The 25801-nt window shown below is 44.2% G+C and overlaps 1 protein-coding gene across 1 annotated transcript in view; it reads right to left on the reverse strand.

Moving 5' to 3' along the window:
- Positions 1 to 25801, reverse strand: part of LOC149192704 (uncharacterized) — a 153403-nt gene that overhangs the window by 120679 nt on the left and 6923 nt on the right. The gene's annotated exons all lie outside the window — the stretch shown is intronic.

Raw genomic sequence — 25801 nt, forward strand, 5'->3', positions numbered from 1 at the left:
AGCACTTATTTCCGGAAACAAAAATAGTAATATATCAAACAAACAAAATGAACGTGAACAAAAAATAGTAAGCAGAATCAAACAAGGCGAAAGCAAAGATAATAAGCAAAACAAACCAAATGAAACATGCAACAGCAAGCAGACTATGTACATGGCGCGGGCATGGCCCGGCCTACTGAAACTAGTGTTTGAGGACTTGGCCTTTGACAGGAAGATTATCAATCCTCCCATCAAGTGATTGCAAATGATACGTGTGTGAGCCAAGTTTCTCATGGACCAATGCCGGTCCACCGAGCTCCACTACTGGAACCTGGTGGCATTCCAAAAGACCTTCAAGTGAAGACAACACCATTGTTTCAGGTACTGTGTGCAACATGGGCTCGGATGATGGCATGAGGTAGTTGTTTTTATTCCGGGAAGGGTTCAAGTTTCTTAAGTCAATGCGTAAGCAGATCTTCCCAGATTTCTTATGTGCGGGATTTGAATTAGAAAACCAATTATGATGACAAACTTTGCAAGTAATCCAAACACTTAAAATGTTAGTCAATCTTTTTGACAAAAGGAGGACAAACAACATGTATGTGTTACATGTTCTTTGCTGCAATGGTTTGTCTCCTCCTTTACCTGGAATCTCATGTTGGATTGCTTAGGTGCAATGGGTACTCAGGTCATCATCTACTTGTGCAGACCCATCTCGGTACTGTTCGATCAAGTGGTCAACAATTGGTTGTTGTTGCAGTGTGTAACTTGTACCGATATTGGCCATCTTCGGATCATGGTGGGTTCCCAGGTTGCTCTGTTCGTTCATGGTGTTGGTCCTTCGTGTGTTCAGCACGAGTGCTTCAGCATCATAGTTTGTGACTTCGGACTTCAGAAAACTTGAAATCACACACGGTTCATTGTTTTGGATGGATTTGATACACTTGGTCCTTGAGCCATTATGTGTTCCTGATTTGCCAAGACTCATGGCCCACAGCTTGTCTGTATATGGACCGTTTGGCGTGTTGGTACTGTTGCTACTACTGCTACTATCAGAAAAACAAACTGTACAAGTTTCATTATCATCAGTTGGGCGAGGAAGGAGTCCCAACTGCTTGTCTGATGAGGTTGGGGTTGGTCGTGCAAGATAACACTCCAATGCCTTTTCCAGGAAGCAATTGCCAAACATGAGTTTTGCGAAGGCCAATGGTTCGTTCTCGCCGTTAAGGGGAGTGACATTGTGTTTCATATACCTCTTCGATAACACCCGGATTTGGTTGCATCTGCCCTTGTACGGAAGCCACATGTGAGACCAGTCTGTAGCAAAATATCCATCTAGCTTGCTGGACCAGTCTCTGCTGAGTAGCAAGCCATATGCTTCCGGTATGTCCACAACAACTATGTTGATGCATTGGTGGACTCGACTGTCATGGGATAGTCAAATGATCATGTCTCGTAGTTCACCAATGGTTGGTACTGATGTTCTATCGAGTTGGATGATTCGGCGGATGTTTCGCTCCATCATGCATTGATCTTCTTAGCAATGGAGAGCGGCATGACATTGGCTGTCGCGCTAGAATCAACCAAGCAGTTGTGGACATTGTAGTTGAAAACTTCGAATGAAAGCAGGAATGGGGGGCAACCTGAGTTTGCTTCTTCCATCCGGAGTGTATTGAGCATAGTGGATAGTGATCCGGGAGGTGTGCTTGCTCCCTTGCTAGTGGAGGTCGCATTGTCTATTGTTGTTTGTCCCAATGCACGTAGCAGGATATCTCGCTGACTTTGGACTTTGGCTAGCTCGAACAAACTGATGTTTGCTCGAGTTTTCTTCATGTCATCAACTATGTTGTAATCCAGAGGTGGTAGACTCACCAAGGTGTCCGGGGTGGAACAGATGTTCGTGCTGTCCAGCGGAGTGTTCTGCAACTTGCTGCCTATGGACGTACTCTTATCCGCCGCTGTCTTCCCGGACTTGCTTTGTGTTTGTTGCTTTGAGGCAGCTGGTGGGTCGGCCTTCTTTATCAGTTGTCTCACCTTCTCTTACATCTCCTCAAGTGTAGGGGGAGCCCCTTTACTCCTAAGATGGTAACGATCATTTTTCTTTTGGGGTTGCTTCTCGGTGTTTGTCTTCGAGACTACTTGCGAGCACTAGTATGTGTTCACCACATGCCCAGAACTTGGTGCTTCATCAGGTGCAACCTCTTCATTATCATCAGTGTCTTCCGGCTGCTCCTATATGTCGCCATCCGCATCGAGTGTATGAGTATAGACAGAGGTAACAACTTGCTTCCAATCTGAACAAGAGTTCTCGAGGTGAAATTCTTCATGGAAGGAACAAAACTTAGGATCAGCGCATTGATCGAGTTGGAACATAGGCTTCTGCGCAAATTTGGAACCGAACCGGTTGTTGCTTGATGAGCTGGTTGATGAACTGCTTGCTTGTCTCTGTCTGGGCGGATGACTGCTCGCGAATGTGTCCGTCTTCCGTTGCTTGAGTTCGGACACTTCGGTGGTCAAGTTCTTGACAAGGCGAGTGAGGGTCTCAATATCAATTGCTTCCTTGTCTCTGCCCTTGCTCGCCGTTGCTTGGGGCTTTCTACTTGCATCCTTGGAGTCTTTCGTTGATTTGTCATCCTTGATGACTCCAATGGCGCACAAGTCTTTCTCAACAGCAATAGCCTCTTCGCAGCTTTCTAAAAGTGTTGGCTTCGCAGCTCGCTTGACGAACTGCGCAATGGTGGTTGGCAGTGTAGACGTGTAATAGTCGACAGTGATGGAGTCATGAGGTTTGGTGTCTGCTGCAAACTTGTTCAAAATATGCATAAACCTCTGATTGAAATCTTTCACTTTCTCTTTTCCCTCCATCTTGAGGCTTCCCAATTCTTTGAGTAGCATGGTTGGGGTCTTATCATCAACAAACTTTTCAAGGAACATATGTTTGAAAGAACCCCAGTTCTGTATGGAGTTGGGTGGAAGGCTGTGATACCAAGCAGCTGCGCGGCCGTCCAAGGTACATGGAAACAATCTACATGCTACGTCGTCATAATGTACCTCAAGGGTCTGCAGCTGTAGGTAGAAGTTGTCTAAATGGTCTTCTGCCTTCACCGCGCTGTCAGGGTTGAACTTGATGTTCATTCTCTCTACTCGCTTCAGCATCTTGTGCAGAACAGTCGGGAGAGCCAATGGTCCCTAAGTCATCCATTCAAGATTTGGGTCAGCCATCTCTTCATCCTCTTCGTTTTCTTCCTCTCCTTCAGAATCTGATGGTTCTGGATCTGAGTCTGTCAGTTCGTCTCCGCCTCCACTTCCTCCGTTGCCTTCCCCTCCACCTCCTATATCGAAGTTTGATCCCAAGACCACAAGAGTGCCTTGTTCGTCTTCAAAGAAGATTGGAGGTTCCTCTCCGTCTTCAATAGCTTCTTCCAAACCTTCAAGAGTAGCAAGGACTGCTTCTTCCACCGATGATACAACAACCCCTGTGGGAGTGGCTTTTGGCTTCTTAAATGCGTGTGGAAGATACTGTACGCCTGGGATCAGTCTAACTGCTTTTGCAAATTGGCGAGTGATGGGACAGACAGAGCGAAAGTGTTGATATGAAATCACGTGTTTAATTCTAAGAGGTGAGGAGTAACCAACTGTTGAGTCGTGAGAGAGGGAGTGCGAGTTACTGCCTTGACTAGATGGTTGATGAGTGAGTGTGAGGGGAATCTCAGCCATGTACAATTGCTTGCCCTCCTTCTAGCACCAGAAATGTTGATGTTGTTGTACTCGCCAACATTCAGGGGATCACCCCGATATGAAGTCCCAACTAGACCTCACAACGTTTGGTGTGGGAGTCCCATACGGTATGATGGCCCGATTGCCATTATCTTAAGGATTTGCCTCAACTCTTGCTTGTCAGCACAGGAGAGTGGTTTGCTTTGTCTTCAAGAAGTGAGGTTCACGTGCTTGGTGAGTGTAAGTGTACTTGTGTCAATGATTTTTTCACTATGAGGGGGAAAGGTGAAGGTGAGTTCCAGGTTGAATGGGATCAGTCCCACCTCGGTTAGGAACACACAACACAAAGGACATACACAGCTTCCGACGGAGCAGTCCCCTTGGATGCGGCAGTCACAACATACAAGGTAAGATAACATGTACAACACTCATGGATCAGTCCAAACGAGTGCAACAGTTGTTACAGCAAGGTTCATGTAAAAGGTTTGTCTGATGTCCGGCAGAGTAGTCGACACGGACGGGACAGCATTAGCAGCATAAACAACACATTTCCATTAATAGATTATGCATTACAACAAATGAATCAGTTCATATGTAAAACACAGGTTAAAGCAACATGCATTAAAAGTGTTAAAGATCAGTCTTACAACAAATACAATACATGTGTGAAAACGTGTTGGCCTGTTGACAGAATTCTGAATTAAATCAAAGTTCCAAGAAACATCGTTACACCATACATCACTAACCCCGTCAGCGGAGCGTTGGAGCCACTACTTACTCAAAGAAAAGATTACATACTCTCTTGGCTATGTGGGAGGAGCTAAGGTGAAAAGTCCTCTCATGTACAAATGAGGGGAGTATTTATAGCCAAGGGTGAAACTGACCCTTGTGGCTGTTCGACTACCCTCATGACCGTTCGACTTCCATGACTTTTCGACTTACTTGACTCTATGCTCAACAAGTGGGTCTTTTGGACTTCCACGTTACATCACATTGTTTGACAACAATAGTGGAGATGTGGGCAACATGACTCATGACTTGACTCGAGATGACTTGACATGACAATGCTAGTACATTCGTGCTGCTGCTGGATTGCATGTCAAGCTACAGTGTTGCTGAGTGATGGATGTCTTCATGGTGTATCATAGATTCACCTCGGCATGGCGAAGTGTGCGGAGTCTTCGATGGTGCTTGGTTCGCTTGATGAATCTTTAGCATGGTGTTCCTTGCTTTCATGTTGGAAGGCTTGACAAGCTCACTTGTTCGCGAAGGTGCATGTTCATCGCGTTCGTCCGCTTCACATGCTTCGCTCATTCGTCTATTGGTGAACCTGTCCATCTGCATGTGCTCCCTTCGTTCATCTCATTTGTCGTCTTGACATGTTTGCTGGTGTACCTGTACCTGCAGTCACTCATGACAAAACGACATCAAATCCAAAACCTCCTAGTCTACCATGACACATGATCATTCGAATGTCAATGACTGGGAGAGGCAGCAGGGCTGTGATGCGGGATGATGGTTCCGAGCAACTCAGGATGAAAATTGCGCAAGAGTCACTGAGAGATGGAGACAGACAATCTTAGTCCACAGTGACTGTCAACAAGGTCTGGCTTGGCTGGGAGGCAAAATTGCGCAAATTTTGGGAGGGATAGTCCAGGCTACAGGAGGGCAATGCAGGCATGCTCTCCGCATTTTCTGGAACGAACAGGCAACAGGGGCTGGACAACCAGATTTGCGGAATTTTCCCGAGGAATGGGTCGGGCTGCATGAAGGGTCGGTAGGCAGGGATTACGCAGTTTTTCTAGGGAACTGCCCAAGAGACTGGCAACCAGAACTGCGCAATTCCCAGAGGGAACTGCCAGTTGGCTATTGGGGTCACTGGCAGCCAAAACTGCGCAATTCCTAGAGGGAACTGGCAGTTGGTTGCTCAGTCACTGGCAGCAGAAACTGCACAATTCCTGGAGGGAACAAGCAAACTATTGATGGGAGTTGCTAGCTGGGAAAAATGCACTGAGGCTAGGAGGTCGACCTGCTGATCATCTCTGCACAATTTCTGAGCTAAGCTGACTGATGGGCAGCGGAAGGCCTGCTCATGAGCACTGCACAATTTCTGAGATGAACAGTCGATCGACTGTCTGGATGACTGACTAGGAAAACTGCGCAATTTTCTGAAGGAGATAGGGATGGGCACTTGGTGTCTGTCCGGCCTGTCTGTGCAATTTCCTTAGTCAATTGAACGGGTGAGGTCAATGGCCTCTGCGCAAATTTTGAGGGGAGTCAGTCCCAGGGTGACTGTCGGGTCCGACTGTCCGGGTGGCCAGCATGAGAGTTGATTGAGTTGCTTGCGGGCAACGCAACTTGAAGGACTAGCTTGGTGCTTCTGCGTTGTTCTAGTTGACAGTCGATCGAGTTGAAAGTAGGGTGATGGTCCGGTTGTCAATGAGGAGTCTGGTCGTCAGAACTTCAACAAAAATTACTAAGTGTGTGAACAGTCGAAAGATGCATAGGTGATCATACGAACACACACTCGCATGACTTGACGACGAAATGACCAAACCATCCAGATACACATGTTCAACATGACTGACCGACGATGCAAGCGACAAACGCAACACTCGTGATTGATCGTTCATGATTAAGACTACGCTTTCGTGACAGTGAATGTGACTCTGTGTGTGAGTGCGACAGATGCTTTCATGGCGAACACAACAGACACATACAAAACAAAGACTTTGTGCATAACCAAAACACAATCGCAAGCATGACTTGGACATCAGCATGCAGAGACTTGGATGCAATAAACAAGCAAGGGGGATGTAAAGACTCACACAAGCTCACGGAGTGAACCTGAGTGTGGGCAATCATCAAGTGAAACTCTTCAGGGGAGGCTCCGAAATTGGTACAGGCCAAAAGTTTGGAGGGTGGTTGTAGCTGCTACAACAGGCTCCAAGGGGGTTGAATTTCAGAAGTCTAAACCAGCCAAATTCCTTCGTGGGTTTTTCTGGGTTTAGGCCAAAAAGTCTGGGGCTAAAGGCATATAATTTTCTGGGCATAGGAAGTGGACCTTTTAGCTCTTCGAACCTAGCAGAAAGGCAGTTTTCTAGGCAGCACAGTGCAGATTGGTGCAGTAGTTGGAGCAATCATCGAATCAGCAAGTTTCTCACCTGGGTTTGGTCATGCTTGTCCACTAAGACAAGCCCAGGTGCACCATTCTATTATCAATTGTATTTTTCCCTCAAAAAAGTAATAAAATGGCCCAGCAGTTCCATATTTGCAGCATTTTTGTGGGTATTTAATGTGTACTTTGTTTCTATATTTTGTTGCACAGATTATTTGCTTTATATCACTTGTATTCCTATTTAGGAACACTACAGTGATCCTAGAGCCTAGTTCTTGGCTCAACTATGGGGATTGTCTCCTATGAGTGAAGGGGACCAACAGAACATCACCTAACGAAGACAGAGGTACCAAAGCAGAGAAAGAGAGCTGGAGGTAACTCCAGACATGGAGGACAAAGAGAAAGCAGTGGTACAAGAGGAGGACATGGTGGAACCCAAGAGCAGGGAAGAGATGGCTTTCGACAGCCTCTTGAGTGCCCTAAATGACTTAGCCAATGGTTAGAAAGATATGCTAGAAGAGATAAAGTAGCAGAACAGAGGGAGGACCACTCCTAGAGGGTTTCTATTTGGGGAAACTTCTAGGGCCTCTCAGCCATTCAATCATACCTCACCAGCAGTGCAGCATCCATCAACAATTGGGCCAACTCGTACCACATTGCCTTCTTTTGTACCAGTGGCACAAATCGAACCTGCAAGGGGTGAAGACCCCATTCAGATGAGAGACTATTTCAGAGAGTGGCAGGCTATGGATGCAAACTTTAGGGAAGTACTCTCTTTCAGGGATTTCTACAAACTCAAATAGAGTGAGAAGAACAAGGGTTATGGAGGCCAAGGAACCTAGAACTATGAGTTGCAAAGGACCATAGGGAGGATGTACTTCCCTACTTTCGAAGGCACTGCCAAGTGCATAGCTAGGGCTTGGGTTAAGAAGATGGACACCTACTTCCAACTCAACCAGATGACAAAACGGGAAGCCATCAAGATGGCCACGCCGCACATGGAGGGCGAAGCCCATGACTGGTGGTTTAATGGCTTGGCCACCCTAGGGCATGCTAATGTGGCTTCTTATGAGGACTTCACAAAGAGGGTGATGGAGCATTTTGACCAGAGAGATCCAGAGGCCCATTTTAGAGAGTTGACCCAGCTACACCAAACAGGGAACCCTGAGCAGTACATCTCAGAGTTTCTGCAAGTATCAGTTATGGTTCTAAATCTATCAAAAGCTAGGAGGGTGTACACCTGCACTGAGGGCTTACTTGAGCCCCTGCGTGGACTGGTGAAGTCACGCAGACTCTCCACGCTGCAAGAGGCAGTTTTGTGCACCAGAGATTTACAGGGGGCCATCCCCAAGACTAGAGCGCCTTTTCCTGCACGAACCCCTTTTCCACAAAAGGGGCATGAGACTAGACCTCCACCTCAAAGGACCACACAGGGGCGGGGGCAACTAGATGATGAAACTCGAAAGGACCTAAAGAGGAGGAAGTTATGCTTCACATGCAAGGAGCCCTGGACACCAAGCCATCAGTGCATTACCGGTAGAGCACACTATATCGAGGTTTTTCTCAACAGTGACCAGGAGGACGAGGTGGAGCAGGAGTGTGGTGTGGGAGAGGGTGAGAGTCCGGCAGATAGAGGGCCAACAGCACCTCCTCCACAGGGAGGGGCATCCCTTGCCCCATCCAGGGGAGTCCTTGCTTCCTTATGCAGGATTCCCAATTTTTTCACATTGAGGATCAGAGGCAGTGTACAGGGCCAAAGTGTGTCAGTCCTAGTTGACAGTGGGGCTGCCCACAATTTCATAGATGCCCTGTTAGTTCAGAGGAGGGCCCTCACCACGACTGAGTTTGAGGTCTTTTTAGTCCTAGTACCAGGTGACTGTACTATACAATGCGCTCAATATGTGCCTGCCTTGACAGTAGTGATGGGGAACTACTCGATGACAGACCATTTCTTTGTGGTCGATGTGTCAGACACCAACATGGCGATGGGTGTCCAGTAGTTGTATTCCCTTGGGCAAGTCGACAAATTGGAGGAAGCTAGAAATGGGGTTCATTGGGCCGTATGGCAAACTGGTAGTTTAGAGAGGCATGCAGTCTTATCCACCTCAGACAGTCTCGGCCAAAGGATGGAGGCAGATCTATGACATGGGGGCATTGCATGGGCAGTAGAGCTAAGGATTTCAAAGGTTGGGGGACAGGCTCAGCCACCACCACCAGACATACAGGCTTTGCTGGACAGATACGCAATTGTGTTTGGGGACATTCCACCAGGGCCGCCACCAGACAAGGGATTTGGGCACACAATTGAGTTGGAGTCGGGTGAGCAGGCAATGATCACCACCCCTTATATGCATCCCAAGGCTTATAAGGATGAGATAGAGAAGGCCATTCAGGAGCTGTTAGCATTGGGCCATATCAGGCCAAGTTCCAAGCCCTTTGCTTCTTCAGTAGTAGTGGTGAAGAAGAAGGATGGAACCCTTCATATGAGCATTGACTACCGGGCCCTCAATCGGAAGACACTGAAGAACCGGTACCCCATACCCTGTTGAAATTTCTAAGTCTAACCCGTTAGAAATTTTCCTGCACTATCTGGTTTATTTCTCCTACTTGTTTAATTACTGAACAAGTTATTTAACCATATAAATACTGAAATAAACACAATGCAATCTCAACCATCTACAGATCATCAACTAAAAGAAATAGACAAACACACAAGGGACACCGTTATTTTTGGACAATCGTCCCCAAAAAAACCCAACTTGGGAAAATCGGTGCAGCAGTTCTGAGGGTTTTATTATTAAGCAGCTTTTCTTGAGTACAACTGGGTGCCAAACTGGCTCACCCTACAGAGAAATCTATCTGGCAGTAATACCTCTCTTCGGAAGCAGATATTTTGAAAGTCTGCTCCACAAAACTCTCTCCAGCACCTCTCTGAGGCTCAGCATCAGCGCTTCTGGCCTCTGTGTCAGCCCTCTATGGCTTTGTGTAGCCTCTCTGGTCCCTGCGTCACTTCAGCAGCCTCTGCATCACTCAAGCAAGCCCTCTGGCCCTCTGCGCAGTCACCGCTGGCCTCTACGTGGCTCCTTCTGGCTCTGCGTCTGCCTCTGCGCTGATCTTCCGACACTGTCTTTGCCTCTCTGCTATGCACTCACTGCCCCTCGCTGCAACTCTAATCACTGGGTCAATTTCTCTTAGCAAACCCCACTCTAGAAAATCGAACCCACTGATCACTCTAGTGTATCTCCAACTGACCCTCAAGCCCCTTATACTTTTTCTATTGAGACTTCAACGGCTGAGATTACATCTCTAATCAATGCCTAAGATTAGATTTGGCTTGATCCATGTCATTTAAAACCTTCTAACCCAATTTTATATTAATACCCATTAATATTTTTATTTTCCTGAGTTTAGACTTAGAAACCCATTAAAAATATTAATTATTTTAATATCTCCTTCACCGAGTAGAATTTCCCCAAACCATTTCTGGGTCTTGGAGATCTCATGTCCTTTAGCCTCTCCACCAATTTTCATGGCTAGAGCACATCCAATGCTACCCCAAATCAACACTCCCTCTTAGCGAGGAATGTGCTCTAGTAATACTCCACCACTGAGCATCACCCTGATCATCCAGCACCGGTACCTGTGCTAATGTTTGGCCTTGCTGCCCAACATCCTTTGCACTGTTGCGTCATGTATTGCTGCCCATGGCTCTACCACTGTCACTGCTACATCTGTAAGGCAACGCCCTCTACATCCGTGCTGTTGTTGGTCCTTTCTCCCAACACTGCATCTACACTACAGCCCTCTCTCCTCATGCTGCATCGTGCTACCCATAGCACTACCACTACAACTCAGTTACTGAGACGATGGTAACTCATCTACCCAACTACTGACATCCTTGTCAGGCTAGAAACCCTCCTGATGTTGAAGCTCTCTCTGTTGTTATCATGTGCTCCCTCTGTTGTCTCTATGTTGTCACAACAACTCTGTGCCTCTCGCACTGCTGCAACCTCCTTCTCCGCCTTCGTTGGCGCTACCTTGGAGTCAAATGCCTCTCCCTTATTCTTCTTCTTAGGACACTGGGTTGCATAATGGCCCAGCTCCCCACAGTCAAAGCACTTGATCTTGGAGAGGTCCTTTTTCTTTCTCTTCCCTTGCTGCCCCGCAGATGCCAAAGCTGCATCCTCTTCCTCCTCTTTCTTGACCCGAGCTCCTTTGCCACTACTTCCCGCCTTGGTCAGTCATCTGATCTCTTCTTGGTGAAGAGTTGCCCATAGTTCTTCCCAATCTGGAAGATTCGCTCTGCCCAAAATGCTTTGGACGAATGTCTCCCACTCCTCAGAGACTGCGTTCAGGGCAGTCCTCACCATTAACTCTTGATCCAGCGTGGCCCCTATGGAAGTCAATTGGTCCCGAATCTCCTGCAACCTGCTAAGGGATTGATTTATCTTCTCCCCCTTTTGCATCTGATATGACTGCAGTTGATTCTCCAGTAGCATATTCCTCTACACGCAAATGCCTTGATACAATGTCGTCAAGATATCCTACATTTCCTTTGCTGTATTCTTCTTGGCAATATGTTGAACTACATGATCCTTGACCCCATCAAGGATTATGCACTTTGGCTTGCCATCGCATCCTCATACTTTTCGTTATCAACTGGGTCGACTGGGATAGCCACGGTTCTCAAGGCGAAGGCCTTGATGCGATGTCTATGCAGAATAGACAGGATCCTGGCCTTCCAGATGACAAAGTTGGATGCTCCGTCAAACCTGTCCTAATCCCTCAGTTCGTTGATTGCCATCTCTGCTCTTCTTTTCGACTCCTCTGAGTCTCTACTTCCCTCCTGGAAGTTCTCTCTTCGACTCCCTCTAAGTCTCTACTTCCCTCCTGGAAGTTCTCCTCTAGACTCCCTCTGAGTATCGATTTCCCTCCTAGAAATCCTTCTGCCAATAGTAGAATCGTACCTCTCTGATCTCCTTTGCTCCTGCAACAATGATGTAGATTTCTTGGCTAGAAATTCGCCTAGGTAGCGACTCCCTTCTACCTTGGTTCTGTCTTGTTAGGTACTGTTCTGCCTCAACAGCAACAGTACCCCACCAGCTTCACACTCCACAATCTGCCCCAACTTCACACTCCATAATCTGCCCACAGCTTCCTATGCCCCAACAACTGAAGAATTGAGCCTCTAGGCTCTGCACAATCTCGGCAGTGGCTGAATCGCTCCACTAGCCAATTGCGTCACTCCTACTTGGTTGATCAAGATGACGTGGCTCTTCGCTGCCTCTCACTGCTTCTGCGCTGGGCCCTTTTCTGGCTCGAACTGATGACGCAGGCCCTCTATGTCATCCCTTCTTTGCTGCTTTCTGCTTAGGAAAAACTTTTATCACTCGGGACAGCTGTTTTTGCTGCAAATTCTCTGATTCAGCTAGTGCCTTCAACTCTCCTGTGATTTGCAATGCTCTGATACCATGTTGAAATTTCTAAGTCTAACCCGTTAGAAATTTTCCTGCACTATCTGGTTTATTTCTCCTACTTGTTTAATTACTGAACAAGTTATTTAACCATATAAATATTGAAATAAACACAATGCAGTCTCAACCATCTACAGATCATCAACTGAAAGAAATAGACAAACACACAAGGGACACCGTTATTTTTGGACAATCGTCCCCGGAAAAACCCAACTTGGGAAAACCGGTGCAACAGTTCTGAGGGTTTTATTATTAAGCAGCTTTTCTTGAGTACAACTGGGTGCCAAACTAGCTCACCCTACAGAGAAATCTATCTAGCAGTAATACCTCTCTTCAAAAGCAGATATTCTAAAAGTCTGCTCCACAAAGCTCTCTCCAACACCTCTCTGAGGCTCAGCGTCAACCCTCCTAGCCTCTGTGTCAATCCTCTGAGGCTCTGCACAACCTCTCTGGTCCTCTGTGTCACTTCTGCAGCCTCTGCGTCACTTACGCGAGCCCTCTGGCCCTCTGCGCAGTCACTGCTAGCCACTGCGTGGCTCCTTCTGGCTCTGTGTCTGCCTCTCTGCCTCTGCGCTGGTCTTCCGACACTGTCTCTGCCTCTCCGTTATGCACTCACTACCCCTTGCTGCAACTCTAATCATTGATTCGATTTCTCTTAGCAAACCCCACTCTAGAAAATCGAACTTACTGATCACTTTGGTGTATCTCCAACTGACCCTCAAGCCTCTTATACTTTTTCTGTTGAGTCTTCAACGGCCGAGATTTCATCTCTAATCAAAGCCTAAGATTAGAATTGGTTTAATCCATGTCATTTAGAACCTTTTAACCCAGTTTTATATTAATACCCATTGATATTTTTATTTTCCTAAGTTTAGACTTAGGAACCCATTAAAAATATTAATTATTTTAAAATCTCCTTCACGGGGTAGAATTTCCCCAAACCATATCTGGGTCTTGGAAATCTCATGTTCTTTAGCCACTCCACCAATTTTCATGGCTAGAGCACATCCGATGCTACCCTAAATCAACATTCCCCTCATAGATGAGCTGATGGATGAGCTTAGAGGAGCCAAGTACTTCTCTAAGATCGATCTGTGTTCAAGGTACCACTAGATCAGGGTGAGGGATCAAGATATCCCTAAGATAGCTTTTTGATGCCACTATGGGCACTTCGAGTTCCTGGTCATGCCATTTGGGCTGACCAACGCTCCGACCACTTTCCAATCATGCATGAACCATGTCTTCCGGGGACAGTTGAGGAGGTTTGTGCTGGTTTTCTTCGATGACATTCTGATTTACAGTCGGACATGGGAGGAGCATCTCCAGCACTTGGAGGAGGTACTACGCATCTTGGAGGAGCAGCAATTTTATGCCAAGCTATCCAAGTGCGAGTTTGGTTTGACAGAGATGCTCTACCTAGGGCATATCATCGATGCTGATGGGGTGAAGGTCCATGAGGAGAAAATACGGGCCATCCAGGATTGGTCGGTACCTCAAGATGTGTCTGCGCTGAGGGGTTTCTTAGGCATTTGCACCTACTACAAGAAGTTTGTCAAGGGGTTCTCACAACTGGCAACACCCTTGACTGATTTGACCAAGAGAGGGTCTTTCACATGGACTGATGGAGCACAGGTTGCCTTAAATCACCTCAAGGAGGTGATGAGCAGTTGCCTGGTCTTGGCACTTCCAGATTTTTCCCAGCTCTTCACCGTGGAGTGTGATGCATTCGAGGTGGGAGTTGGAGCAGTTTTGTCACAGGAGGGGCATCCCATTGCTTTCGAGAGTTGGAAGCTCCTACCACATGAGTTGTCATATTCCATATATGACAAAGAGATGTTGGCCATCATGCATGCATTGGCCAAATTTCGACAGTACTTGGTGGGCAACAGGTTTCGAGTGAAGACTGATCACAACAGTCTTCGTCACTTCATGGGGCAGCAGGGCCTCAATGACAGGCAGCAAAGATGGGTCAGCAAGGTGCAGGCCTATGACTTCGACATAGAGTATGTGCGGGGAAAGCACAATGTGGTGGTCGATGCTCTATCTCGGAGACCAACTGGTTTATCCCTCATGAGCATTTGCCATGATTGGAAAGCTCAGCTATTGGTGGAGTACTCCAAGGACAGGAGGGCATGCGAGGTCTTGGAGGGTACCCATGCAGATGAGTGTTACTGAGTGATAGATGAGGTCATCTATTACAAGGGGCGCATTTTCTTAGTACCCAACTCGCAGTTGGGAGAGAGGTTGCACCAGGCAGCACATGACTCCCATTATCCGGGCACCAAGGGTTCCGGAAAACATGTATGGCAGTCAGGGAGAGATTCACATGGAAGGGCCTCAAGGGGGACGTGTTGAAGCACGTACAGGAGTGTAAGGCATGTCAGAGGAACAAGGGGGAGCTGATCCACCCTCCGGGATTGCTACACTCACTTCCCATCCCCAAGGAGAAATGGGAAAGTATCTCTATGGATTTCATCATAGAGCTCCCCACAGTGCAAGGGAAGGACTGCATCTACATTTGACCAAATATGCCCACTTTTTCGCCATCCCCACCCGATACACCGTTGCACAGGTTGCAGAATTGTTTTTTCGGGAGATTTTCAGGTTGTACGGGCTCCCCAAGAACATTGTGAGTGACAAGGACAGCAGGTTCATGGGAGACTTTTAGCAGGAACTTTTCAAATTGGTCGGGACCGAGCTCACTCCTAGCACCAGCTACCATCCTCAGACAGATGGCTAGACCGAGAGGGTTAATCAGTGGCTGGAGGGGTACCTGAGGAACTACGTGACCGGTCAGCAGAGGGCTTGGATTCAGTGGTTGCATCTGGGCGAGTACTGCTACAACACCACCCACCACATGTCCATTGGTATGACTCCTTTCCATGCTTTATATGGATATGATGCATTATCTTTTGCTGACATTGTTTTTGGAGACAGTCGGGCCCCAAAGGCCAAAGACTAGGTCCAAGAGAGCCAAGACATCCTCAAGGCTCTCAAGGATAACTTGGTGACAACCCAAAATCAACAAAAGGTGTACACAGACCGGCACAGGATAGAGAGGCATTTCGAGGAGGGGGACTTGGTGTACCTCCGGCTACAGCCTTACAAGCAGTCCACGTTGAAGCAGAAGGGGGCCGAGAAGCTACAGCCACGCTTCTATGGGCCCTACTGGGTGATTAGACAAGTTGGAGAGGTGGCCTATGAGCTAGAGCTACCTCTAGGGAGCAGGATCCACAATGTATTTCATGTCTCATGCCTTAAAAAGGTGTTGGGACAACAAGTGACAGCAGCAGCTGATTTACCCCCACTAGATGATGAGGGCCACTTGGTTTTGGAACCTGAGGCCATCTTGGAGAGCAGGGAAAGGAAACTGAGGAGCAGGACCATCAGGGAGTTCTTGGTGCGTTGGAAGAACTTGCCAGATGAGGATGCCACCTGGGAGGGTGAGCACATTTTGGAGCACCCAACTTTGAGGTTGCTTGAGGGCAAGCAACATTTGGGAGGGGAGGATTGTCATGTCCCTTCTCAAATACATTTGTAACAGAGTCTTGCTATACAATTTTGCACAATTTTGGCTAAGGAAGAGAACCCGGCATTTTTGACTTAGGGACTTAGGAGGAAATTCAACTTTATTTGGTTGCTAGTGGAATGTGGGGCCACCCACATGTGAATTTGGACTAGGCCATTCGAATGGCTTGGAGGGAAGTCAAATAGTTGAATGGAGGGGCCCACATGAGGTAAGGAAGGCCCAAGGAGTTAAAAGGAGGAAAAAGCTCTCATTTGGATTCATTTCTTACACCTTGCAATCAAAATTACTTGATTGTTCGCTCTGCTGTTTAGCTGAGTTAACCAGTTGTTTAGCCACGAATCTCTCAAGCGAGAGATTCAACCTTTCCTTCGGGGGACCTTCCGTGCCCGCCCTAGGGAGGCAATTCCATAGTCATTTCAAGAGATCTGGGAGTGTGTTACAACATTACCATTCAGCCACAAACAGGGAGCGCGTATTTCTAGCTAGCTAGAGAATACGCAGGAGTTGGAGCTATGAGTGATTTGTCGGGAGAGTTAGAGGATTGGGAGAGCAGCAGTAAGCTAGCATTTCTTGTGAGTTTTGGAGCCAGCAGAGCCAGCATCCCAACAATTCGAATCACTAGGCTTCTGGACAGCGCAGAGGGCCAGCCCAGCGTTTTCATGGAGCTTGTTATGAATATAATTCATAACAAATAAATAAATGTAAATGTTAAATAATAAATATCAATTATGTTAAATAGTCATTAAGTTAAGTGAAGAGGCATGTCTAAAACACATGCCCAGTCACGAAAGGACACCTGCTTAGGTATATATATGTCAGTCCTCATTGTAACATTCATCACTTGATAAATTATTATTAAAATACCTCTCGTGTATTTTTAACATTTAAGTCAACAAGCTATTAGTTTTTATGTTTCAGTGGTATTGGAGCCATGGTGCACAATATAATCATGCGAATCTTTGAGCGTAGTTCGCTACACAATATGCCATTACGTTCACGTCCTGAATCCATAGAGAATTTTAGTAAAATTCAAGAAGCATTTCAGCATTTAGAAAAATCGTATGCGTTAAAGCATGTCGAAAGGAAATCGATAATAACGATAGTGAAGAAACGAAACTAGGTGAAGATGGAGAAGAAGATGTTGATCAGAACGATGATAATGAAAATGAAAATGTAATAGATAATGATGAATATGTATCAAGGGCCATTCTTGACCATGATAAAGCAGATGTTTTTCAAACTTTTGTTACTAATGAAATTGATAAAGACTTGAGTTCAGCAATTAGAACTGAAGTTGTGGTAGATTATGAGAGGATAGATGGTATGATATTGGATAGGTCCAATGCAGGTCATCTCCTTCCAGTACAAGGTCAAGATGAGTGTAAGAACAAAGCTATTTTGGTGGATAATCAGAATGATAGACTTGACAGGGAAGACACCCAACTTAATTTTCATAAACAGATTGATCTTGAAGAGGAGGATTCTCGAGAAAATTTGAAGGATGACCTTGGGATTGCTAAGATCAAAACTGAAAATGTTGTGGGATCACCTGACAAACGTTTTCAGTGCAATATATTAGACAATGTATTGCGGCCTTCCATATTACGTCGCCTGAAACAAGTTGTGGAGAAACAACTTTCAAAAAAATATGAACATGTAATATATTGCAAGTTGTCAAAAAGACAACCCAACCTTTATGAAGATCATATTGCGAGTTCAGAAACACAGGCATCTTTAGCCAGTGGCAACTTTCTTGGTCTCATTAATATTCTGATGCAGCTACGTAAGGTGTGTAATCATCCAGATTTGTTTGAAAGCATGCCGATTATAAGATCATTTGATATGCTGGGACTCGGGCAACAAGTATGTTCAGATATTTGTTCCATACTCAAAGGTGTCCCATACTCATCTATTGATTTAGTGGGAATGAATTTGGGTTTCTCTCAACTAGAAATTGTGATGAACTCGTTGGAGTATGATCACGTGTCAAAAGTTGCAACCCCCACCTCATTGATTCAGGAGGTTGGTAAGTTAAGAGATGAAGAATTAGGCCACCATGTTCATAGGCAGGAACTAATGAACAGAAGAAACATCTTTGAGGAGATCCAGCATGTTCTTCAAGAAGAGAGATTGAGGCAGGCAAAAGGAAGGGATGCAGCCATAGCACTGTTGAACACACTGCGTTGCAGGAGGAAACCTGTCTATGGAATGGATTTAAGGAGAGTCCTAACTATTGAGCATCCTGTTTTTGATGTTCATAAGAAAAGGAACAATCCATCATGTTATTTGGAGTCTTCATCAAGACTTGCTGATCTTGTCTTGTTACCTTCACAGTGGTGTCAAAAGTTGTTGGACTTAATTAAATCTTTTGTCCTTGCAATTCTAGCTGCACTAGCACCTCCACCAATTTTCTAGTGTAGTAAATCAGGATTTTTTGTTCTAAGCCGTCCAATCCTAGAAGATAATACTAGCAAAGAACTCAGTGTGCTTTTTGAACCCCTTAGACCTGTTATTGTGTGAAGGCAGTTGTTCTTTCCTTATAGGCAATTTATACAGTTTGACTATGGTAAATTGCAAGAGTTAGCAATTTTACTCAGACGGTTAAGATCAGAAGGGCACAGAGCACTGATATTCTCTCAGATGACAAGAATACTTGATGTTTTAGAGGCCTTTATTAACCTTTATGGTTATACTTATGTTAGGCTGGATGGCTCTACCCAACCAAAAGAGAGGCAAATACTGATGCAGACGGTTTAACACAAATCCAAAAAAAAATCTTTTTATTCTCTCAACCCGAAGTGGTGGTGTTTGGAAAAATTTAGTTGGTGTTGATACAGTGATCTTGTATGACAGTGATTGGAACCCTGCAATGGACCAACAAGCTCAAGAAAAATGTCACCAAAATGGGCAGATGCATGAGATGGAGTTTAGGGTTATGGAGAACGAAATTAATGATCAAGCGGAAAAGATAGCAAATGGAGTTCGGTTGTCCAGTCCTCAGGTTTCGACCACAGACTTTGGATGGTTGATGCCAATCATTTTACGCATAGAAATGAATTCAAATAATGAGGTGGAACAAATAGAAATTGAAGGATTCGATTATGTTCCCTACTTCTGTCGCCTGCTGCGGTGTTCACCATCCACACCACCGGATTTTTCCACTGCTAATACTCTCTGCTCTCTACTCAGCTCGCAAGCAGGAATCCTTCGCGACACCGTTCCGTCTCACTGTTCCGACATTTTCCCATCCCTCTGTCCGACACCGTCCCTTTCCGCAGCCATCTCGAGTCTCGACGCCCATTGTTCCACGTCTGTGCTCCTGCTATCCACGTTGTCACCACTCGTTGCATACTGTATCTACATCAAGCCTGACGAAGCCTCATCATAACGTTGCGGTCAAATGTTGTGACCTTCCCATTGACGTTTCGGTATATAATAACTATATATTATATATAATAATATATCAAAAATTAAAACAATCATATAAATAAATTTATATATATATATATATATATATTATTAAATTAAACAAAAAACCAAAAAATAAAAATAAAAAATAAATATTAGAGTTATTAAAAAAAAAAAATAGAATTCAAAGAAAAAAATAAATCCAAGGAATATTATTGATGAGCTACATGACGAAGAGGATGGCCAAGTTATCCAGATTATATACATTGAGATGATAGACACTAAGTGAAGAAAATCCAAAGCGTTAAAGCTCTGAGGACAAAGCTTCCGAAGGGAGGGGTATGTTATGAATATAATTCATAACAAGTAAATAAATAAAATAAATGTAAATGTTAATAATCAAATATTGATTATGTTAAATAGTCATTAAGTGAATAGGCATGTCTAAAACACATGCCTAGTCACGAAAGGACACATGCTTAGGTATATATATGCGGGTCCTCATTGTAACATTCATCACTTATACAATTTTATATATTAATAAATTATTATTATTAAAATACCTCTCATGTATTTTTAACATTTAAGTCAACAAGCTATTAGTTTTTATGCTTCAGAGCTTAGGAGCAGATGCCATAGGCCGGAGGCCCATCTGGGAAGTTAGGGGATTGATTGTAGGGGTCAGCCCAGCACTTTGGGACCATTTCCGTGAGTATCTACAGGCAGATTCCAGCAGGCCAAGTTTTGCAGTTGCAGTTGAAGTTGGGCTCCAAGGGGGTCAAAGTTCATAAGTCTAAACCAACCAAATACCTTCGTGGGTTTTTTTGGGTTTAGGCCAAGGAGTCTGTGGTTAAAAGCATATAACTTTTTGGGCATAGGAAGTGGACCTTTCAGCCATTTCAACCTAGCATAAAGGCAGTTTTCTAGGCAGCGTAGTGCAAATTGTTGCAGCAGTTGGAGCAATCATCGGATCAGCCATTTTCTCACTTGGGTTTGGTCATGCTTGTCTGTTGAGACAAGCCCAGGTGCACCATTCTATTATCCATTGTATTTTGCCCTCAAAGAAGTAATAAAATGGCTCAGTAGTTCCATATTTGCAGCATTTCTATGGGTGTTTAATGTGTACTTCGTTTTTATATTTTGTTGCACAAATTATTTGTTTTATATCACTTGTATTCCTATTTAGGAACATTACAGACAAAGACCCTTGACACTAGATCCCTTCAAAGACCAAGTCACAAGCCTAATCTTCAACGTTGCTCTTCTTCTTCCTCTTTTCGGCGTCCTTCAGAATTTCGGCCTCTCCTTGTAGTTCTGCAACTCCTTTCTTGACAGCAGAAACCCTAGATCAGTTTTGCCCCTTGAATAGTCTACTTCTTGAAGGAGACTCTTTCCTCTCTTACTCGGTTTCCTTCAGCGAAGCTCTTCACCCAATAAAGGTCACTTTTATGTGACTACAATCTTCAATCTTCCCTTGTCTACTTCGAACCTGTAATTCTCGCACGTGTGAGGGTAGACTTAGCCCAAAACAATCCTCCAATGATGACCCTCTCCTTCGCTATCTTTCCTTCCTTCTTCATTGGCTTTAAGGCTTTTTCTAAGACGATTTGCGCACCTGAAGTTGGAGACTTGCTTCACCGAATTGATTGCCTCCAAATGAGGTCGAGCACTAGCATATATACTTGTTTGTCGATGTCATACTTACATTGTAAGTCGACTTGAGTGAGCGTTAGTGACAAGGTCTTGGAGGATTACTTACAAAGACAAATATGACTCTTTACAATGTGTAATATGCCTTCATTACATGACAATGACTCTTTAGGCCTTTATGACTAGATGACAATATCCCTAAGGACTCTCAATGGGAGCCTTAACTAAAAATAAAATCTCTTGCTCATGAAACCCATGATACAAGCATTACAATAATTTTATTTTTCTTCTTTTCATCTATTGCATAAAATCATAATTACATGTCATTATGAAGACTGAACCTAGTTACATTTTTCACCAAAAGAGGCTACCATCAAATTGGTACATCAACTATTATTAATTCATGAAAACGATTCATCATTAGAGACAGAGAATTTTTGCAACGATGTTCCCATTGTCCTTACTTTAAGGATTGTTACCCACCAAAGTCGATGAACCTATATGAGAAAACTTTTCTTCTGTTCTTCACATCCCACCAACCAGCGTTACAACCAATGATAGTCACCACTAGTTGATGACGTGCCATTTTATCTCTACCACCTACATCAGTCATATACTTTCCCACCCATCCAATGAGAGCTCATGGACGAAGGTGGGCTTCCAATCAAAAGGTACTTTATTCATTTTGCAATCAGGTGTTTGGGATTTTTGGTATGGATTACGAGTGACCTAGAAGAATAAGGGGTCTTGACCATGATCTAGATCACTCACCTTAAATGGGGGGTTAATTTTTTATCCTAGTCTAGTGGAACCCCCCCCTTAATGGCCCAATGGGTATAGAAGGGGCACTACTTGGGAAGCCATGATTGAGAAAGTGTGTTTCATCTATCTCTATTTCATATTTACCACTTTCCATATTATATTACAAGCCCATATTCCACCTCCATTCTTCGGGTTCAACTGACCAATGATTCTTTGGGATTTGGCACCCATACATCCACATACTTTAGGGCCCAGAGCTTTGCCCTAGGAGGTCAATGCAGCTAAAAGAAAAGGAAAAAGCATATCATGGCCACAACGTAAAATAAAAGAGTATCAAAATGCAAAATATGGTCGGGAAATACACATTAGCACGTGGGCAAAAGCCTAGCATGAGCTCTACCTCACTCATTATGGCCATCACCCGGTTCTTGAGCATATGTCACTCCATTACATCATAAAAAGGAACCCCTGCATGTCCCAACCCCAATGGGCACCAGAGTTGTCTCATCATTAATAGGTATTACAACTATTATACATCATTCAAAGCAAGCTCCAACCCTTTGAGCTACAAGCAGTAATATAAAGAAAAATCAAACAAAAGTAAAAACCACACAAGAGGGGTGGAAAAACTCGAGTTGGTAACTCAAGCACCCACAATTGCTTCCTCCTCAGACCTATACACTCAAGATGTGGATCCCAATATTGTTGGTCGCTTTGACCATGGCACTTGGCCATGAAGTCTTCTCCTCTCCATACCATCATTATTCACTAACACCTATCAGTTGAAGGGTCGACTAAGGAAATGTTACTTCCCTGTTATGGATGGAAACACCCAATAGGGTCGTCCTTTAGCCACTCCTACCTAGGGAGGAAACACCATTGCGAGATAAAGGCTCTGATCTTGGAAGGGGAGCCTTATTTGAAGTATTAAATAGCCCTTTACATTCAAGCTTGGTTCACTTAGATGCAAAATGATTAATGTCCCTGATTACTGGTTGCTTTCACTAGAATTTATGTTGTGACTGTCAAGTGGTTAGTAGCCCATGCCCTGGGCACCTTACCCATAGGGACCTAGGCCCGCAAATAAGTATATTGGCACCAATAGGTGAAGCATTGAGAGCCTTGGGTCTCCAACCAATAACAACACATCAAACCTACACCTGGGCACCTCCTACACCCAGGATGTTTTGCCACTTTGCGCTCCTTTGATGATTCTTCAAGATGATACAACTAGACCTAGCACACCTCCAAGTCAGCCTTAGCATTCTCTAAAACATGGTAATTGATCCATAGCCTAGATGAGGATGGTCTCACCTTCTGAGACATGGGAGGACTAGTAGCACCTGGAAAGCCCTTAACGTTGGAGTAGAGATGAACATATTGAGCAATTGGAGATCCAAGAGACCACCTTTAGTGCCCCAAACTGGATTTTGGGGTCCATAGAGGGATTTAAACAGAGATTTGAGTGCCAACCCTCACATCATGATTTTAAGAGGTTTCTATATCAATCATGGCACCCTAAAGCCTCAACGCATGCCACATGGAGCCCTATGCATGGATGATATCAGCATTTTTAGGTCACGCATGTGGGCTAATCATTTAATTTATGTTTAAGCTAGTGGATTGACTTGTAACCCAATGCATCAATATGATTTTACTTGTCTTTATAAGGGCTTTTAAGCTAATTAGGAACTATTCCTTCTCATATAGATAGAGGAGTTGACTATTGTATTTCTCATCATCTCTTGGACTATTTCAGCCCTCCTTAGAGAGATTCCGGCCTCTTGTTTTTTGGTGAAGATGTGATCTTTGGATTGTTCTTGTTCATTAGAGTTATTTGCTTGACTTTGGAGAAGTTGTCTTGGATCAATAAAGGATTGTTCATGCATATTGTCTTGTAAGTGAGCTTGTTTATTGAAAATTTTCTGATTTTATGTCTAATGTATGGAATAAATTGATGATCTAGGGTTTTTCTATTGTGCCCTTATTTATTGAAAATTTATTGCATAGAATCTAGACATCATTGTTGTAAGCATTATTCATGTATGATATGTGAATGGCAATCCCCTTGGTTTATCTTGATTATAGCTCTCCCAAGTGACTTTGATCCCTCACAAAGGAAATAGTTAGGGTTCTGTTTCTAGGGCGTCAATATATCCTTATTCCTTTGCAAAATCTAGCTAATCTTAACCATCCATAGACTCCATCAACCCAAAGACTAGGCATTGGCCTTGTCTAGTTGATGATCAAGTCATCTTTTATCCATCAATTTGAATTTTATCTCTCTTTCTCTAATTTGAACCTCTTAAGGCCAAGCAGCCCAATTAGGGCTAGTGTGAATTGACTAGGAGAGGGTATTTTGAGCCTTGGAAAGTCTAAACATTGGGGGTTGTGTGGTTGCCACAAAATCATTCTCCTTTGGTGGGCATTCATTTAATTTTCATCCAAAATTTCCCTTGCCCTAAGGTAAACCCTAGTTTGGTTATAGCTTCAACTTGAGGGCTTCTTAAGGATTTTGTGTGCCTTAACCTTGTTAAAATACATTGTAGGAAGCCCTTTCTTGGCATCTTGACGTTTGGCCATCCCAAATCTCAACCTATCAATCAAACCCTAGGTCTTGTGTTGCCCTGATTTGGCCTTTTCAAGTCCTTGTGCCAAAATTGTATCTTTCCATTGAAGACCTCTCTAACACATTACACCTTTAAGCTTAGAAGACCTACTAGGTGACTTATTATATGTAGGGACTCCTCCCATTAGTGAAAATCCATAAAGCGCAGGGCGTTTGGCTGTGGTGACAATGGGCCATCGCCCCATTGTTTTCACTTAGTCTAGCGCTTGCCTTGTATGGTATCCCTCTCCACGGCTCGCTAGATTTTGCAGCAACAAGGACAAAGCAATTTTTAAGGGGATGGCAACGTTATGAACATAATAATAATATAATAAATAATGATAAGTTAACTAGTAATGAAAAAAAGTGTGTTATTAAAAAGACACGTCCATTAGTGAAAATACCCTACCTAGGTATTTATATTAGGGAGGCCCATTGTAATATTCATCATTCTTATTCATTCTATCAATTATTTATCTTTTTTTCCTGAGAAAAGAAACGTGTAATTTATTCATCCATGAGAAGAACAAAGATTACATTTTGCACATGTTGAAATGCATTCAAGCAATTACGCCTCATGGTTGCCCGAAGAAAATACAAATACCAAGCAAGAAACCCTCACCACAAAATGGCCAACAAACAAGTTTGAAACTCCAACAAAAGGAATCTCAGAAATATCGAAAGACAGGGCACAAGTCACCCTGCAAGCTTCAAGAGAAAGGCTAGAACCAAGTCGAAAGGAACAATAAAAATTTAGGGCATCAAAGCCCATCGGAAAGCCACAACAACCACCAGCATAGCCAACCTCAGCAAAAACCAAAGAAACGGCAAAAGGAAGCCGTGGCACACCCAAGACACCCAAGACAAAGCCACAGCACCCAAGCTGCCAACAGAACCACCAAAAAGCACCAAGCAAAGATGGCAAAACATTTGCATCAAAATGGAGGAGGCACGAAACGAAGCCAAGCAGCAAGAGACCACCCAACACACCAACCCCTCAACCCCTCCCGCAGAAATCCATATTCAACGAAATGGATGAAAACCCTGAATAGAAACCCAGATGGAGCCACGGCATCCGATGAAAAACACATACAACACATCACAGGACACCACGAACTAGAGAAACCAGCACCGATAAGTAGTAACATCGCATCAAATGCAAAAGGGAGGCATGAACAAGACCAGGGTAGCTAGGGTTAGCTGCCCCACCCCACCCCTCCTTCCACCAAAGTACTTCTCCCTATCAATTATTTATCTATCAATACCTCTGTGGAAAAAGTCGGGAAAAAATCGGGATTAAATCCCCAAAACGCAATTTTTTTGGCTGGCCGATTTTTTGCCGATTTTTTCCCAGTCGAAAAAATCGGGATTAAATCGAAAAAGTCGGGATTAAATCGGGACTTTTTCCAAAAAATCGTGGTAGTTTCTTTAATGATTTATTTTTCTTTGAAAAAATCGGGATTTTATTGAAAAAATCGGGATTTTATTGAAAAAGTCGGGATTTTATTGAAAAAGTCCGAATTTTTAAAAAAATGAATATTTTTGTATTTTTTTAA

This window comes from Pinus tabuliformis, chromosome 2_2 (assembly GCF_031772625.1).
Source record: "Pinus tabuliformis cultivar Carrire ecotype Pingquan chromosome 2_2, CPIR1, whole genome shotgun sequence".
NCBI classification, from domain to species: domain Eukaryota; kingdom Viridiplantae; phylum Streptophyta; class Pinopsida; order Pinales; family Pinaceae; genus Pinus; species Pinus tabuliformis.